This window comes from Melitaea cinxia, chromosome 10 (genome assembly GCF_905220565.1).
Source record: "Melitaea cinxia chromosome 10, ilMelCinx1.1, whole genome shotgun sequence".
NCBI classification, from domain to species: domain Eukaryota; kingdom Metazoa; phylum Arthropoda; class Insecta; order Lepidoptera; family Nymphalidae; genus Melitaea; species Melitaea cinxia.
The window spans coordinates 66,779-85,219 of NC_059403.1; positions in this window are offsets into that span (position 1 = coordinate 66,779).

Sequence of the window (18,441 nt, forward strand, 5' to 3'; positions counted from 1 at the left end):
AAAAATAACACTAAGACGAAAGTTTAGTTACTTCGCCGATCGCCCAGACGGCCACCCAGGCGCGCCGCGCTCTAGACAGAACACACCGTAGAAACCATTATAATTTATTTGCTCTTTTACATTAGCGCTTACTGGTAATGGAAGCCTTGGGACAGCTGCCAAACTATTCGTCCGATCCGTTCTTGAACGTATATGTATGTAATAGTATATTTTTATTATACTTTCGCGATTATCATATACTACGGCGAACGACCACCAACCACGAAAGGTGCACTTCTCATACGATGTCGAGCCGAAATAAAATAAAAGATACGTCTGGAGATGTGTGTATATTATCCGCATTAACGCTAGCATTAAAACGTACTTAATACACGAATTTTCACACAACGCGAAGTATATGGACCTGTTGACACCGTTCGCGGGCACCTCCACGTGTGTGCCGGTGGCCTGTCGCCGATGCACCTGTCACGGGACGCGGTTGAATGAAAGCGATAAAAACGCTACGACTAATTATTATTATTACTCTTTACATTAAATTAACGCTAAACATGTCGGTCACGTACTCCGACAGTGATCTTCTAAGCCGGCACAGTTCAGCCTTTGGCTCGATTCCGAGATACTGTAGGAAAGGTCAATAACAAATTAGTCGGAAGTATATGTAGTCGCAATGTTGATAGTTTGTACAAATATTATGATTATTGTCAAAACGTGCGAGCGTTATCTCCGCGTCACAGGGAGCCGTCGCGCCGTGAGAGCAGCTGTCTGTCAGGGATTACCCTAACAGACAGCTGCTCTAAAGGTAAAGTCAGCTTATCTACATCGTCGACGCACGTCACGATATCGACATCTAATCGAGAGCTGGTAGCTTCAAGTGTTGTGATGAAATTTAATTCTCATTCTTTTGTCTCAGGAACGTTCATTCATCGGGTTTTTCCCGAGAGAAAAATATAAGTTAATATGTATAATATATAAGTTAATATAATTACGTAAATAATTGGATTGGAAGTAATTTAATTGGATTAAGTTGGAAATAAAATAATAGATTTAAGTTGAACGTCGAATGTCGCCGACCACATCAAAACAATTATTTCAAACAAACACCAACTCCTGTGACTCATCGCGTGATCCTCAGTGTCGAGTGTAATTGTTTGAATGCTTCACAAATGTGTGTGACTGTCTTACTCGTAGCTTTAACTAGTAAGAACAATGTTTTGATTACTTCTCGAACTATTACTAATATTTGATGTACCTGTTTATATATTCCGTACGTCACGACGTACGCGTATGTAGATGGCGAAGATAACCAAAGGTTCTCTCCGTGTACTAAATACACGTATTTTTAATTTATTATATGTAAAGAAGCCAACCCGCATCGGAGCAGCGTGGTGGATTAAGCTCTGATCCTTCTCCTACACGGGGAAAGAGGCCTATGCCCAGTAGTGGGATATTACAGGCTGAAGCGTATGTAAAGAAGATGCAGACTAAGCAGTTTTAAGGTATAATAATTTAAAGATTTCCTTTCTATACGAAATGGTTTTGTGATTAAAAATACGATAGTAAAGAACCTTGGAACCTAAGAAGCCGACCGGTGGCGGGATAACCATCCAACTGCTGGCTTTGAAATACACAGGCCGAAGACGGGCAGCAGCGTCTTCGGTGCGACAAAGCCAGTACTGCGGTCACCAACCCGCCTGTCCAGCGTGGTGACTATGGGCAAAACACATGAGTTCACGTTATTTTTGGCGTAAACTTGTGGAGGCCTAGGTGGACAGTGGACTGTCTAGGCTGTAATGATGAAAGAAGGTGGGACAGAAGCGGACCGCTGCTCTCTCCTACAAATTGGAATTAAACGTAACACGACGTATTTTCTTTTTCGTTAATAGTCAGAGCTCACAGATAATCACACCTAGCTTTAGGGTCTTGAGTATTTATCTTCAATTTTAAATGGTTTTTAGTTCTCTCTCGTATTCGCCTAATTTTTTTCATTTGTTGTGTCGTTCGATTTAGTCAACATCAATATATTTTGAAATATTGAGTAATAGTGATAATAAAAAAATATTTATTGAAATATTCACACTATTTGTACATATATGATTAATGATGATTCACTTTATTAGTGCCATGTGCTTCCAAACAGTTTCATTTGTTTTTAACCGACTTCAAAAAAGGAGGAGATTACTCAATTCACCCATATATATATTTTATGTATGTTCGGGGATAACTTCGTAGTTTATGAACTGATTTTGAAATTTTTTTTTGTTGCAAAGGAGATACCCCAAGTGTGGTACCGTTATAAGGAAACCAGGATCTGATGATGGAATCCCAGAGAAATCGAGGGAAACCGTCGAAAATCCGCATAACTTTTTACTGGGTGTACCGATTTTGATGATTTTTAATTTAATCGAAAGCCGATGTTTCATATGGTCACATATAAATTGCATTGAGATCTGATTAGAACTTTTGGAGTAATCTTTGATAATGCGTATTTACTTGACTATTTTTTCGTCTACTTACGTTGTATTACTTGTCGATGTAATTGAAGTCGGTTTTTTTTCGTTTGCGAGCAAACACAATTATTGTATAGTCAAACCATACCATGAATATCTGCTGCTTCGACACCAGTGACGTCAACATGTCAGCTCCAATAGGGTCCTGTTAGCGCATCCAGTGATGACTCGCACTGCCAGAGTTGCTGCAGATTTTAGGGAAACTCTGAAAATAATACACATCTCTGAAGCAAACCGCATTTATCGCACCACTTGGAGCAGTGGCACTTAAGATGTGTGTGATGCCGACATTCATACACGCACTGACAGATCATAACTATAGTCACAAGCAGTTTTCTTTGATTCCTTCTTATATTCTTATCCGCGTGCGGTTTTTTATTAAATCGGCACTTCAGGCCAGCAGTCCTCAGACTGCCTAGAAAAGCTAGAACATGGTCCGACATTGACAGGTTTTTCCGTTATATATCGTTTATTTTTTAAAAAAGAAGTTCCTTATGACGCGGTCCACGCACCGAGCGGGATGGGAGCGAGATCGAAAAAAGCGTAACAAAACTTGTTCTGAAACCTTCGTATGCTTACCTACTTCTAAATAAATTATTAATAAAATAAAATTTATAAAGTTCCTAAATTTTTATTTGTTATTAAGTAGTTATCCTCTATCAGTCAGTGTTTAGTTTATTAGTTTTTTTTTAATTTGTCTATTCCATGGACAGCTTTGTGCTTTTTGCATATATTTTACCCTTTACTCTTTATAATAAATCATTATACACAAATAAATACATTTTATAACAAATTAATATAAATTATGCCTATACAGCAAAAGTCTAGCATAAAGCAAAAAAAACTTCGTTCCGACCGGGGGTCCATAGACCCCTCACACCGTTTTTCTATTTTTTGAACCATTTAGCGTCTGACACTTTTATTTATGGTCTCCCGTTACAGTCGCCCACTTTATATTACAATTGACAATATAAATCAATATTCAGACAACTTTCATCTCCTTTTTGTCGTTGTTGTTCAGACAGCAAATTTGTAAATAATTTATCTTTTATTTTATTTTTTCCCCACCGACGCCGACGTCCTAACACGTCGACAAAAAGCTTTTGAATAACAAAAACGTAGTTTAAGCCAGACGTGTATTTTTATTCTACAAAGTTTCTACTTTCTTGACATAAACTTTGTTCTGCTCTCTTTGGCTGGCAACCTTCGATATTAACCTTTTTCGTTAACTCACAGTAGTGACAGATGATCTCAACTGTTGAGTTCTAGTGAAACTTCTCTTTGTTTACCGTTATTGTATAATAAAGATTGTTCTAAGCGAATGTCTGATATAGACTTTCCTACTTTATTTCACCGACTTCCAAAAAAGGAGGTTACTTAATTCGACCGTATATATATATATATATATATATATATATTTCAATGTATGTTCGGAGGTAACTCCGTCGTTTATGAACCGATTTTGATAATTCTATTTTTGTTGGAAAGGAGACATGCCTAGTTTGGTACCATGATAAGGAAACCAGGATCTGATGATGGGATCCCAGAAAAATCGAGAGAAACTCTCGGAAATCGGCATAAGGTTTTCCTGGGTGTACCGATTTTGATGATTTTTAATTTAATCGAAAGCCGATGTTTATCATGTGGTCACATTTAAATTTCATCGAGATCTGATTACAATTTTTGGAGTAATCTTTGATAATATTTATTTACTTGACTATTTTTTCGTCTACCTACGTTGTATTACTTGTCGATATAATTGAAGTCGGTTTTTCTTCGTTTGCCTGCAAACACAATTATTTTATAAAGAGTTTTTTACTCATATCACATAACAGCGGGAAACCTACGTGCTGTTTTAATTATATTTGATAGACAACTGCATGTATAAAACTTTTAGGATTTGTAATAGGATTATATAAATACGTAAAATTGTTAATTGACGATCGCCACGATGTTTAGCTTTAACAAAACTTAAAGATTGTACTCGTTCTATTCTAATGTAAACGTTTATGCACTTTGTTGGTGTGTGGTCACATTGAAGATAAGTATTCATTGAAGTTACTTTGTACAATTAGGGTCTTATAGTCTCTAGAGGTTTATCGCGTGTTGAATTGACAGCGTCAAACAAAGACTGCGGATAAGATAGCGATTTGTATCGAGAGATATTTTTACACTTCACAGAATTTATTTTTTAAGTTATATTTGGCGACGCTAAGCTATATTTAAGAAGTCACATCAATCTTGAGTCGATATCAGCTGTCCGTCTCTGAGCTCCTAATCCTGTTCTCAGCATTAACACCTGCGACGTCATGACCATATTTATTATATTCAATTTATGTGTATATACTCGTACTTATCTACCCGTCATCAGACATGTGAGGTGATCCGAAATGTATAAATAATCTTGTATACAAAACAATTTGATCTTAGAAAGTTCACACCTTTTTTTATCAAGTTACAGTTTATTTCATACCAACAAAGAATGAATACGCATTCAGTCAAAAGTTCTACCGCACTCTACAACGTAATGATGCAGTCAGCAACGTGTGACGAAAACAACTTACTGGAAAATTTCCCTTCAAAACACCGCACAGTGGGACAGAACCGTGCGTACCGTCTCAAAAATAGCTTTTCGTAATGTTCTATATTGAATATTTTGTTAATGCATATGTCTAACTGAATGTTCAATGCATATTATATAGCAGTTGAAATACACTATTTCTAATTTTTTGTATTAGAATAAGGTTTGCAAGTTGACGCTCAAAATTATGTCAATTATGTAGAACACAATTCCACCAGTTTACATGGTCATATTTGCATTACTTTACCAGCAAATTTGTAAGTGTGATATATGGTTAGAATGGTGATGAAGTACTCTATTTAAAAATAATTTAAGTGAACCATTATGTGAAACCTGGGGAGGTAAAGAATTTTTATTTCAGGACCTAATATTCTATCCTTATTAGAAACTTTGCATAGACTTTTGACAGTTAGCGGTGTCTGCCCATGTCGTAATTTTGATAGCATCGTATAGAGCAGCTTATGTTTTTACAGTCAGGGCAAAAAAAATTGAGTGCCCGAATCTGCCCCCCTTGAAATGAAACGAAAAATGGCTAATGGGGAGAAAATACAAAATATTCCAAAAATTATTTTAGTTCTGATTAATGAGATTTTTGGATATTTAGATCACTTTTGACCTTTTTTTCTTAAACAATATTATCTATTTACTTAATCTTTAGGTAAAGTGGGAGTTTTGGGTAATGTAGTATGTAGTATATTTTTTTTATCGTGCGGTCAGATGTGGTTAATGTTTTGTTATCACTGTGTGAATTACATGTTTCTCATATAGTTTATGTATTTCTCTATCGCGGTGAAGGAAAAGGGATCAAGTGGTATCTAGTTATAGTTGTTAGTGTACATTATCAGTACCTACCTACTACTAACCACCTTCATAGATAGTGGTTAGGAACTTGATAATGACACTAGATAGTAATATTTTTTCACACAAAATTTCAGTATAAAAGTTATTGATTTACGTTGTCATTTACCAGTACTTTAGTGTGCTTTAACATAATATAGTCTTCACCAACCTCGGTAAAAAAAAGTAGTTAAAAATAAAAACAAAATGAGTGAATTTGTTGTGCCTCGACGAGTATTATGCGAATTTTTTATTGGCCATGGAACAAAATCAGAAGATATTCAAAAATGCTTAGAACAACACCACCATTTGTCGTCTGAAAAAAGTGAATTAATTGTGAAACGTATTCAAAAAACGCTTATAACAGCGTTTAACGATCGGTGGACCAAATCTAACCGAACTAAAGAACGTTTCTTTAGTAATAATATATCGTGGTTAGACGGTGAATTTAAGGTACAATTCGAAGAAGCACCGATGGATATTACACCTACAACATCTGAAGAACGTGGACGTCCACCAAAATCTTATGAAGATCTATCAGAGAAATCGAAAAAAAGAAAGAATATGGAACAACTGTACGTAACAAAATATATGTGGTATAATATGCCTTCTTCAGTACATAAAATCTTAATACATGGGGAAAATATAATAAGACATTTTGCTGTTCTGCCCATTGGTCATTTATCTGAGGATGCCCAAGAATCGCGTAATAAAGATTACAAAAAATTCAGATTGCATCATGCTAGAAAATGCTCTAGATCCGCAACAAACGAAGACGTATTTCATGGTCTTCTATTTACGTCAGATCCTTATATATCAAGTATCAGAAAACCATCAGTCACTATATCCAAGAAATCGTTAGAGGAAGCTAAGAACCTCTTAGCTATTTAAGAGGCTCCCCCTTCTCAATGACCTTGAGCATTTAGACTTTGCCACACCCCACCCACCCGCACTTCACCTGATCAGTATTACGTAAAGGTTATTAAACTCGGCCATCTACCGGCTCTAGCTTGTACTACTTAGGACATGCGATTGATCCGTTTCCTAGACTAAGAACTTGCGCACAAGTTGTGATCATCCATAATTATTATTTAATTTTCTTGTCGTGTCGATCATTTAGGCTATAAAATTATATTAATTACTAGTTGTTACTTGTTGTTCAGTTCGCAGTTATAAAATAAATAAATTTCTAAAATAAAAGTAGCCTAAGTTACTCCTTACTATATCAGCTATCTGCCAGTGAAAGTTCCGTCAGAATCGGTCTAGCCGTTTCAGAGATTAGGCGGAACAAAGAGACATACAGACAGACAAAAATTGTCAAAATGCTATTTTTGTGTATGTATCGTGTATACATCCGTATGAATTTAGTAAAAAGCGGTTATTTTAATATTAAAAGCAGCCGCTCCAATTTTATTTGTATAGATATACTAAATTTATATTTTATTCTATTATCAGCTCGGTGAAGATCGACTTTAGGTTCGGATCTTAGACCACAAGCTAAGCAGCTTTACATTTACACAGCTCAAAATTAATAATTTAAATTATTTTTTTATTTGAAGTAAATACAATTGCAAAATTCAACAGTAAGTCTGTCTACCTGTTACATTTTGATGCCTATCTTGGATTAAAAAAACTAAATAGATTTGCGCGTAAGCAAGAGCAGCGTGCGATGACGAGCGACACAAGTTCCCCGTACAAAGGCCTCTGGCCGTCTGCCGCGGGCCGCCTGTCGCCCGGCAAATAACCAAAAATTATATTTTTACGATTTTCTAATAAAATACTGCACTTAATAAAAAACCCTTCTGTAGAAATATTAAGTACAGGATTCTTAATTAATAAAAAAAATATTCACTATTGTAAGTAGTAAAATTAGAAAGCCTATACGATTTTTGTACGCGAAAGGAGGTCCAGGTAAACGATTATTTCTCTTTATTTAGAGAATTTTATACAATTATCTTACAGTCACATTAATAAACTGAATCCGAGTTACAACATATATTTATTTGATATTTTTAACGTAACTTTAACGTATACTTTATAGCACATGAAAACGGCCGAATTTGTCTGGGATCCCCTTAAATCGAAATAATTTCGTACATTATTTGTAAAACATATTTTTGGAGTGGGTTATTATATATTTGTCATTTATTTAAATGTAAGATTCATATGTAATATAAAATAACATAAAATAGGTTTATTAATATCATAAAACTGTAAAATTATAATTCAATAAGTTAACCAAACCATGGTTTAATATTAAAATAATACATTTTTATTTTGTTTTATTTTATATTATTTATTAAATATTTGACAATGATACATTCATTATTGGATTGTATGTACTCTGGAGACACTACATACCAAATTTCAGCGATTTACTTCAATCAACAAAAAAGTTACAGATTTTTGAGACGGTACGCACGGTTCTGTCCCACTGTGCACCGGTCGAAAAAACCACTAATATAATATTATGTAAACTATTACCGCGAAAAACTAACCCAGCAAGGCCACCTGCAGTTATTACTAAGCCTGCGTTCTAGTGATAGTCGATACATAACTTAGTTTTCCTCAAGCCCTGCGCTCGGACGCGGACACTCGCCTCCGCCTGTTTATTGCATGCCTCATACTCGTACCATACGCGAAGCGCATGCGGTAGTGCTCTAACATACTGTCGCTTTACAAAACATTAAGTAATTTTTTGAACTCAAATTGTCTCTATTTTTTTAACCGACTTCCAAAAAAGGAGGAGGTTCTCAATTCGACTGCATTTTTTTTAAATGTATGTTACATCAGAACTTTTGACCGTGTGGACCGATTTCGACAATTTTTTTTTAATCGAAAGGTGGTGTGTGTCAATTGGTTCCATTTAAATTTATTTGAGATCTAACAACTACTTTTCGAGTTATATCTAATAATGCGTTTTTACTTGACGCTTTTTTTGAACTCAAATTTTCTACTGGATGTACCGATTTTGATAATTCTTTTTTTGTTGAAAAGGGGATATCCCTAGTTTGGTACCATGATAAGGAAACCAAGATCTGATGATGGGATCCCAGAGAAATCGAGGAAACTCTTTAAAATCTGCAATAACTTTTTACTGGGTGTACCGATTTTGATAATTTTTAATTTAATCGAAAGCTGATGTTTATCATGTGGTCACATATAAATTTTATTGAGATCTGATAACTACTTTTTGAGTAATCTTTGATAACGCGTAGTTACTTGACTATTTTTTCGTCGATCTACGTTGTATTACTCGTCGATGAAATTGAAGTCGGTTTTTTTTTCGTTTGTGATCAAACACAATTATTCCTACCACACTAGTAGCACTATATTTACACACTAGCTGTGCCCGCGACTTCGTCCACGTCAAATTTTACAAAAAAGGTTATTGTTTAGTTCGCAAAGTTATAGAATAGATAAGTTTCTAAAATAAAGGTAGCCTAACTTACTCCTTATTACATCAGCTATCTGGCAGTAGAAGTCTCGTCAAAATCGGTCCAGCCGTTTCAGAGATTAGACAGAACAAACAGACAGACAGACAGACGGACAAACAAAAATTGTAAAATCTTATTTTGATATATGTACTGTGTATACATCCATATGCATTTAGTAATAAGCGCTTATTTTAGTATTACAAACAGACACTCCAATTTTATTTATTTGTGTAGATAAATGTCGTGGAAAAACACTAGTTTCAACATGACAACTTTAAGAGACATTTTACTTGTTAAATAAAAAAAAATGTTAAAAAAGTTATTCCGTGGACGTCCGTGTATGTATGGATACTGGAGTGGTCTCAATAACTGCCGAAAATCCGAGTAGCATTTTTTTCGTCTTCCTTAGAAGGACCGAACCAGGCATGCCTGATCAGGACTAGATAAGGCATGTAACGCAGATAATTGGTCTGGACATGATCAGAATGAGATGAGATTTCCTGATCGGGTCCAGATCAGGAAATCTCATCCCATCCTGATCAGCCGGTTCGGTCCGGTCCTTTTAAAAAACACGAATGTATATTCTTGAAAAAATTGTTTAACAAAAAAAAAAAGCGAATTGATATTATAAAAATGTTACTTAACATAATTATTATGATATTTATTTCCGTTCATTTTTTCTAATGTATTATTTATTTATGTTTTTACTTTAGATATTAATTATTTTTATTTATTTTTGTTATTAATTAATTATTATTATTAATTAAATTTTATTTATTAACTTCTAATAATTAACTACTAATTAACTATTTCCTACTACTTACGACTGCTCCACTGTGTAGAAATGGACTCCCTGCTAGACTGTCCTGATAACTGTATATATACTAAGTGCGCTTAAAAACATTAATAGCGCAATTCAGGCTCAGTTCGCGTAATTTCTTTCAGGCTATCCTGGTCTGGACCGGACCGGGTCCTGATCCAGTATGCCTTACCATACTTGATTATATTTTACAACAGGCTATCCTAATATGGACCGCACCGGGTCCTGATCCAGTATGCCTTACCATACTTGATTATATTTTACATCAGGCTATCTTTGTCTGGACCAGACCTGGTCCTGATAGAGCTTACCGGATCTGGTATGTCTCATTCTATCCTGATCCGGTCCAGATACATGATCTGGTTGAGCCTGACCTTTTTTCCTTGAGCAATCCCTGTCTGGCGCGTCCTTGTCGCGGGGGTGGGCATCTTACACTTCAGTAGGCCGGAGTGTGTAGATGGCGAAGTTCAGCAGGGACCCAGTTCTGCGGGGTATATCGCGGATCCCGTGCCCAGGGTTACGGGCGAAGACCTCAACGGTGGAAAAGAGCGGAGACAACAATTGTCGGTACGGTCCAACCAGCGGAGGGGGCGAGCCACAGGGGCGTAGTACCTGGATCCTGATGGAGGGCAGCGGTAGCCATCAGTACTGTAGTGAGGCGCAGGAACAATATGTTCTGAATCGGTTCACTGACAGATTTCTACGGACATCGAGTCTGTAGTACCGCGATGTAGAAAGCAACGGGATACTACTACATTATGGATTCCCACGAGAGTTGAGTGATGATGAAAATGCAATCGAATAGAAAAGTACGTTTGCCTGACGATCCGCGTAGCGACCGGCGCTCTGGGTTTTCCGGGACTCACAGTGTGAAATTGGCTACCGGCCGAGGGAATGTAGGCAACCAGGCATCCCCCGGAAAACATACGACTGGAAGAATAAAACAACTCCAATTGCGCAAGAATACGCGTGTAGGCACTTGGAACGTACGTGGACTCCTTGATGTGGGTAAATTACACATCTTGGATTATGAGCTCCAGCGATGCGATACCACCATTACCGGTCTAAGCGAGACTCACTGGAAGAGTAGCGGCCACCGGGACTTGGATAAGCATACCATCTATTATTCAGGAGATGATTCCAGTAGCTACGCTGGAGTGGCCATTGCAATTCCTAAACAATGGACTAAAGCGGTCTTAGGCTATAACCCTGTCAGCAATAGAATTATAACTATGAAGATCGATGCATCTCCCACCCCGCTGAATATTTTACAGGTGTATGCACCCACTAGCGCGGCGAAAGATGAAGACGTAGAAAAGTTCTACAATGACATTGAATCTTCAATAGCAACAATACCAAGTAGAGAACTACTGATCATACTTGGCGACTTTAACGCGAAAGTGGGTGACACGCGGATGGATGTGGGCTTGCGAAATATTGTGGGCAACTATGGTCTCGGCCAAAGGAATGCTCGAGGGGAGAGATTGCTCCAGTTCGCAGCCGACAACAATTTTACCATTATGAACACAGTATTTCAGCAACACCGCAGAAGACTATACACCTGGACGTCCCCTGACGGAAAACATCGGAATCAGATTGACTACATATTGATAAGATCTAGATGGCGAAGCTCAATTATGAACGCACACACATTACCCGGAGCCGACTGTCAATCTGATCACCAACTTCTCGTATGCAACCTTAAACTCAAGTTACGCAACTCCATACCTCGTAAAACTAACAAGAGACTTGAAGTAGTGGACCACACGTCTTTTAGGAACCAACTGGCGGCCGATAACATTACATGGAGGGCACTAGCTCTTGATGATGACCCCAACTCACTCTGGCAGTCCGCAAAAGAGTACATAAAAAATACTGTACGTTTGTCACAGCCTACTCCAACTAAAGGTAAACACCAACACTGGATGTCAGATGATACCTGGCATCTAGTAGAGCGCCGCCGTGAAATGAAGGCCAGAGGATCACCTGTCCAGGAATTGAATTCGATAAGTGCGCAGATCCAATCTTCTATTCGCAGAGATCGTAATAATCAGCTCAACAACATCTGCCTGGAGTTGGAAAAAAATGCAGAGCGACACGAAAGTAAGGATTTGTTTAAGAAGATTCAAGCCATTACTCGTCAATTCAAACCTAAAACCTGGGCTGTCGAGGATTTAAGTGGAGTAACGGTGACAGAGATCACGGATGTTGTGGGTGTGTGGAGGGAATATTGCAAGGAACTTTTCAGTGATAGCAGCATAACACTATCGTGTAACAACAGTACACTTTCACAAAATGCTAAGGAACCATCAATCCTGAAAAGTGAAGTTCGATCCGCAATTGGTCACCTGAAGAGGGGTAGGGCTGTGGGAGCTGACACCATTCCAATAGAGGTCTTTAGAGCGATGGGTGAATACGGAGTTGATATTATGCACATTATCTGCAACCGCATCTGGGAAACAGAGAAGTGGCCTCGAGATTGGGCACACTCCGTGTTCATACCACTGCACAAAAAGGGATCAACGAAGAAGTGTGGCAACTACAGGCTTATAGCCTTGATTTCGCACGCCAGCAAGGTCCTTCTTCATATCATCAATACCAGACTGCAAGCTTTCCTGAATTCCGAAATAGCTATTGAGCAAGCGGGATTTGTCAAGGGTCGAGGAACAAGAGAGCAGATCCTGATTCTTAGACAAATAATCGAAAAGTCTAGAGAGTTTAACATCCCACTCTATATCTGTTTTGTCGACTTTCGCAAGGCCTTTGACACCGTGAAATGGCATATATTATGGGACGTACTCACTCAAATGGGAGTACCTATCCACCTGGTTCGTCTCATACGTCGACTTTACGAGGACGGAACTGCGACTGTTCGAATAGACGACGTTGACTCGGAAAGTTTTCATACACAAGCTGGCGTTCGTCAGGGGTGCATACTCTCTCCGCTCCTGTTCAACATCTATACGGAGTGTATTATGAGAATCGTTCTGGAAAAATGGGACAAGGGAGTTTCAGTGGGAGGTAGAAAAATATCTAACCTGAGGTATGCCGATGATACTACTCTTCTCACTCAAACAAAAGAGGACATGGAACACCTGCTGACACTTCTAGAGACAACAAGCCTCTCCTATGGTCTTACGATCAACAGAGATAAGACCAAGATGATGATTGTGGATCAAGCCGAACTAAACCATCCTGACATCTCTATGATTGGCAACTGTGAGGTTGTCCAATCTTATGTGTACCTCGGTTCCACAATTGCAAACACCGGAGGATGCGAAGACGAGATTCGAAGGAGATGTGCTATAACAAGATCTGCTGTTGGCAAGCTAAAAAGAGTCTGGTGCAACCGTAATATCACCAAAGCCACGAAAGTCCGCCTAATGAGAAGCTTAATCTTCCCGATATTTCTTTATGGCGCAGAAACGTGGACGGTTAGACTCAAAGACCGACGCAAAATCGACGCACTCGAGATGTGGTGCTGGCGGCGACTGCTGCGGATCCCTTGGACAGCGTTTAGGACCAATATTTCCATCCTAGAAGAATTAAAAATCAAGCAGAGATTGTCGTCGACTGTGCAAACTCGAATCCTGAAATATTTCGGACACGTTGTTCGAAATGAACAATCCATAGAGCGACTCGTTGTTCAAGGGCAGGTAGAGGGCAAGCGGTCACGCGGTCGATCACCTACGCGTTGGACAGACCTCATCAAAGCTGCGACACAGACCTCCATAGTCCAGAGTTCTCGAGACGCTAAAAACCGCATCAAGTGGAGACGTATAGCGGAGGCTGCTTTAGCTAATGAATCGTCGTCAACCACGACCACTCTGTCAAGAGTGAACGACTGAGAAGAAGACCTTTTTTCTAGTCGGGAAACTTAACTGATCAAGTCCATTTTTTATACGCTTCAGTATTGTCCAAAACTAAGTCCTTTCAAAGATCACGGTCGAATTCAATGTAGTTTAATTATAATTAGAAAAAAACTAAAATCCACTTATCGTTTGTATATGATTCAAAAGTATATTTTTTATTCTGTCTACAAAACACTTATAAATATGTAATTTAAAATTAGCATTATTAAAAAAATGCGTATTATATTATATAAATTTATTATTTTATTATACGTGTTATTCTATTGAGTTGAAAAAAAATCTAGAACTAAACATTTCGTTTTAAATTACTAATAAAACACTCAAATAAATTAATTGTGAAAAATGAGATAGGTAATGAGGCGTGCAGCAAATATATCTAACACTGAACACTACGTCGACATGTCGCAAGCGTCTCTTGCGTGTGATAGGCACGAAATTGTTTTACTTTTGTCCTATTTTTATCACTTTTATGTTAAATAGAAAAAAGAATTGAACGTGTTGATGTTTGCGACTTCAAAATGGCAGAAGGTTTCTCAATTCGACCGTATATATATTTATTTATATGTATTTGCGGATAACTTCGTCATTTATGAACCGATTTTGCTGATTTTTTTTTTTGTTGGAAAGGAGATATCCTAAGGGTGGTGTATCATCATAAGGAAACCAGGTTCTGATTAGGGTATCGCAGATAAATCGAGGGGAATTTTCTAAAATTGTAGTAGCGACTAGTTCATTTGTTAAATTTGTTCTTCTATGTTGTATTACTTGTCGATGTAATTGAAGTCGGTTTTTTTCGTTTGCGAGCGAACACAAATATTAATGTTTAATTGTTCACAGGTGAGCGACTCGCGTCGATAAAGCTGCATTAATTATCACTTATTATTACGGTCGAGAGTATTCTTTAACTAATTAGCACGTACCGCCGGCGGTTTAGATAATATTGGAAGTGCCTTTTGCAGTGACAATGACATTTTTTTTTTATTTCCACGTTACATGTAACTCGAATTCTACTTTATGCTATCCAAGTGATCAGGCCGTATCCTGTAAAGGTATAGAATACTACATCGGCTACTTCGTCCTTACTACTTACCTCTAATGAAATCAAGAATGATTAAGAAAAATATTGCACAAGTGTGTTTAACAAAAACCTCGCTAAATTCCCCCACGCGGATAAACCGAAGCAAACTCTAAGTAGGTACAACTAGCTGCGGCACACCTGATGTGAAAAGATATTTTAATTTTAGTTAAAATTGACTTATTTCACTCTTGAACATAAAAAACAATAGGTATCTCATGTTATATTTCTTGACGTAAAGTATTAGTAGTACATTAATTAGTAAAATAGTTATTTCCGTTTATTGTTAGCTATAATGTAACCAAAGCTATGGTAATGACATCGAATAAAAGGTCGTATTAGTAAAGCAATATTATAAATGCGAACGTTTGTGAGACTTAACAACTATTGAACTGTTATGAAACTCGGTACCTAGATAGCTGGCGTTCGAGACTAACAATTAGGCTACTCCTTATGCCAACATTTCCGCGTTGCTGTTACTCAGTAATTGTAATTTATTAAAATATATATAAATCCTATATTCAAACCCGTCATCTGTTATCTAAAAATATAAATATGGCGCCATCTTGATGCCAAACCGCCATCTATTAGGATTTTACAGAACTAACCGATATATACACACTAAAGACGTCTAATAAAAATTTAATTTGCAATAACAAATATTGACATCAATAATTGAAATAAAAACTCGTATCTCCCCAGTTAGACCAACTTACAAATGCTTACAAAATTTGATAAAAATTGGTTTAGTAGTTTCGGAGCTACATACCGATTGCAGCGCCACCTACCGGGTGTAATTAAGATAAAAACTACCCTATCTCCCAATTTGGACCAAATTACAGATACTTACAAAATTAGATAAAAATTGGTTTAGCAGTTTCGGAGTTTATCTGGAACATACATCGTGAAACGCAATTTTCATATAAATAGATATAATATTATATGTAACTGAATATTATTAAGCAACTGTTGAACAAATAAGTGTTTATAAATATATACAAATAGAACCGCTTAATGGCGAAGTGGACGACCGTAATTTCAAAGTCTTTGTAGAGGTGCAGCTAGTTTGTCAAGTCGATGGAATAAGTTATGGTATCGATTACCTGCCGTTGCGGGTTCAGATCCAAGCTGACAATTAGCTGTTGTTTTAAATTCGGTACTAACAAGAAGTACACTATCAATTACTAAGAAAGGTTTAACGCAGAATCATAAAAGCCGAATACTTGCTTTAGTTAAAATAAAAATATAATTATTTGAATGACTAATATTCAACATTACTAAATTTTTAGTTTATTTTATGTCAATACTTTTTGTTCAAAATTCAAATAGTTTTAAAAAAAGTGTATTTTAAATTGAGATTGTCTGTGAGTTTTTATTTTTATTTTATAGTTCATTGTTGCTGATTTTAATTTAATGTTATCATTGACTTAGTGTCCGTCGAATTTCAGCATGTTACTTATTCTGTCGTTTTTAATATCGTTTCTAGCTACATACAAAGATATAGAGCTAAAACAGCTGAAGTCATTTGTAATATAATCTATACATATAATAAAATGGTAGGAAAGTCAAAACTTTACATTGAATATCTTTTTAAAGAATACTTGGGGTGTGTTCTGCAATCGATACCGAAGCCAAAAATATAGTTTTTAGAATTTTTGTCTGTTTGTATGTTTGTCTGTATGTATGTCCGGGATAAACTCGAAAAGTACTGCATGGATTTACTTCAAATTTGGCACGAATATTATTGAGAAGTCGGGTCAACATATAAGCTACACAATATCACGCTATCACCTACGGGGAACGAGCAGTGAATCTTTATTTCTTCAACGCATTCTGTAACAACGTGTAATCTAACGACGCATATTTGAATGTTGTTGTTATTATGTTAATAACCATGCTATAAGCTAGCTTCACACTATAAATAAAGACATTCTGTAGTATAATTAGTATTAGCATTGCACCCGTGCGAAGCCGGGGCGGGTCGCTAGTATAATAAAATAATTTTACGGACACCGCATGTGTTGTGTGCATGTGTGTTTCATGTGTGTTTGTCGGTAGCGAAATCGCGAATCATTTTTACTTTAATAAATACATATAATAAAAATGTAACGGGTTGCTGACTGTACATTTAAGATATATGAGAAAAAATATTATTGGGACCTTTATCAACGCAAATACTTTATCAACTGAGGTAGGGCACAGGAGGAGATTTTTCTGCTCAAAATGAGGAGCGGCCCGACTGAGGTAGTACCTCGACCTTACAGAAGATCACTGAGTAAGGTGACCAGAGCTCCTGGGGGGACTGGGGATAGGGTCGGCAACGCGTTTGTGATGCTACTGTTGTTGCAGATGTCTATAAGCTACAGTAATCGCTTACTATCAGGTGAGCCGTACGCTTGTTTGCCGATCTAGTTACATAAAAAAATTAGCACCCAAAACAATGATTGTCAGAATTTTTGTCTGTTTGTCTATGTGTTTGTGTACGCTGAAGTCAAAAACGGCTTACCCGATTTACATGTGGTTTTTACGAATATATTGTGGCAACCTTAGCTTAACATTTAATGTGTGTTTCATGTGAATCGGTTCATAAATAAAAAAATTATGCCAATTTAAAGAATCACGTTGAACATTCACTTGATAACTAGAATAAAGTCACTATAACACAGACGCAGTCGCGAGCACAGCTAGTATTATATTAATTTATTTTATTGTATGTTACGTGTTCTGGAATTAAATATATTATTTTTTTAAATATATTATTAATATTATGCAATACATTCTTATGATAAATTCCTTCATGACTTATTTATTTTAAAATAAGTTATGCGTTTAAATATTTACTTTAACCGACTTAGAAAAATGCGGACCAACTTCTCAATTCGACTATATTTTTTGTGTTATCTCATAACTTTTTACTGGGTGTACAATTATGATGATTCTGATTATATTGGAAAGCTGGTGCTTGTCACGTTGACTTATTTAAAGTTGAGCGAGATAATACGAGTATATCTTGCGTATTCAATTAAACTTCGACGCGTTAATTATGTTCTCGTGCTGTTACTTATCGACGTAAATTGATAATGGCTTTTTCTTGTGTTTGAAAACGAAATCAACTCGATATAAAGTAAAATATATTTTTAAATGTATATTCGGGGATAACTTCGTCGTTTATGAACCGATTTTGATAATTATTTTTTAGTTGGAAAGGAAATATCCTAAGTATGGTACCATGATAAGGAAACCAGGATCTGATGATGGAATCTCAGTGAAATCGAGGGAAACCCTCGAAAATCGTAGTGAGGATTAGTGCGT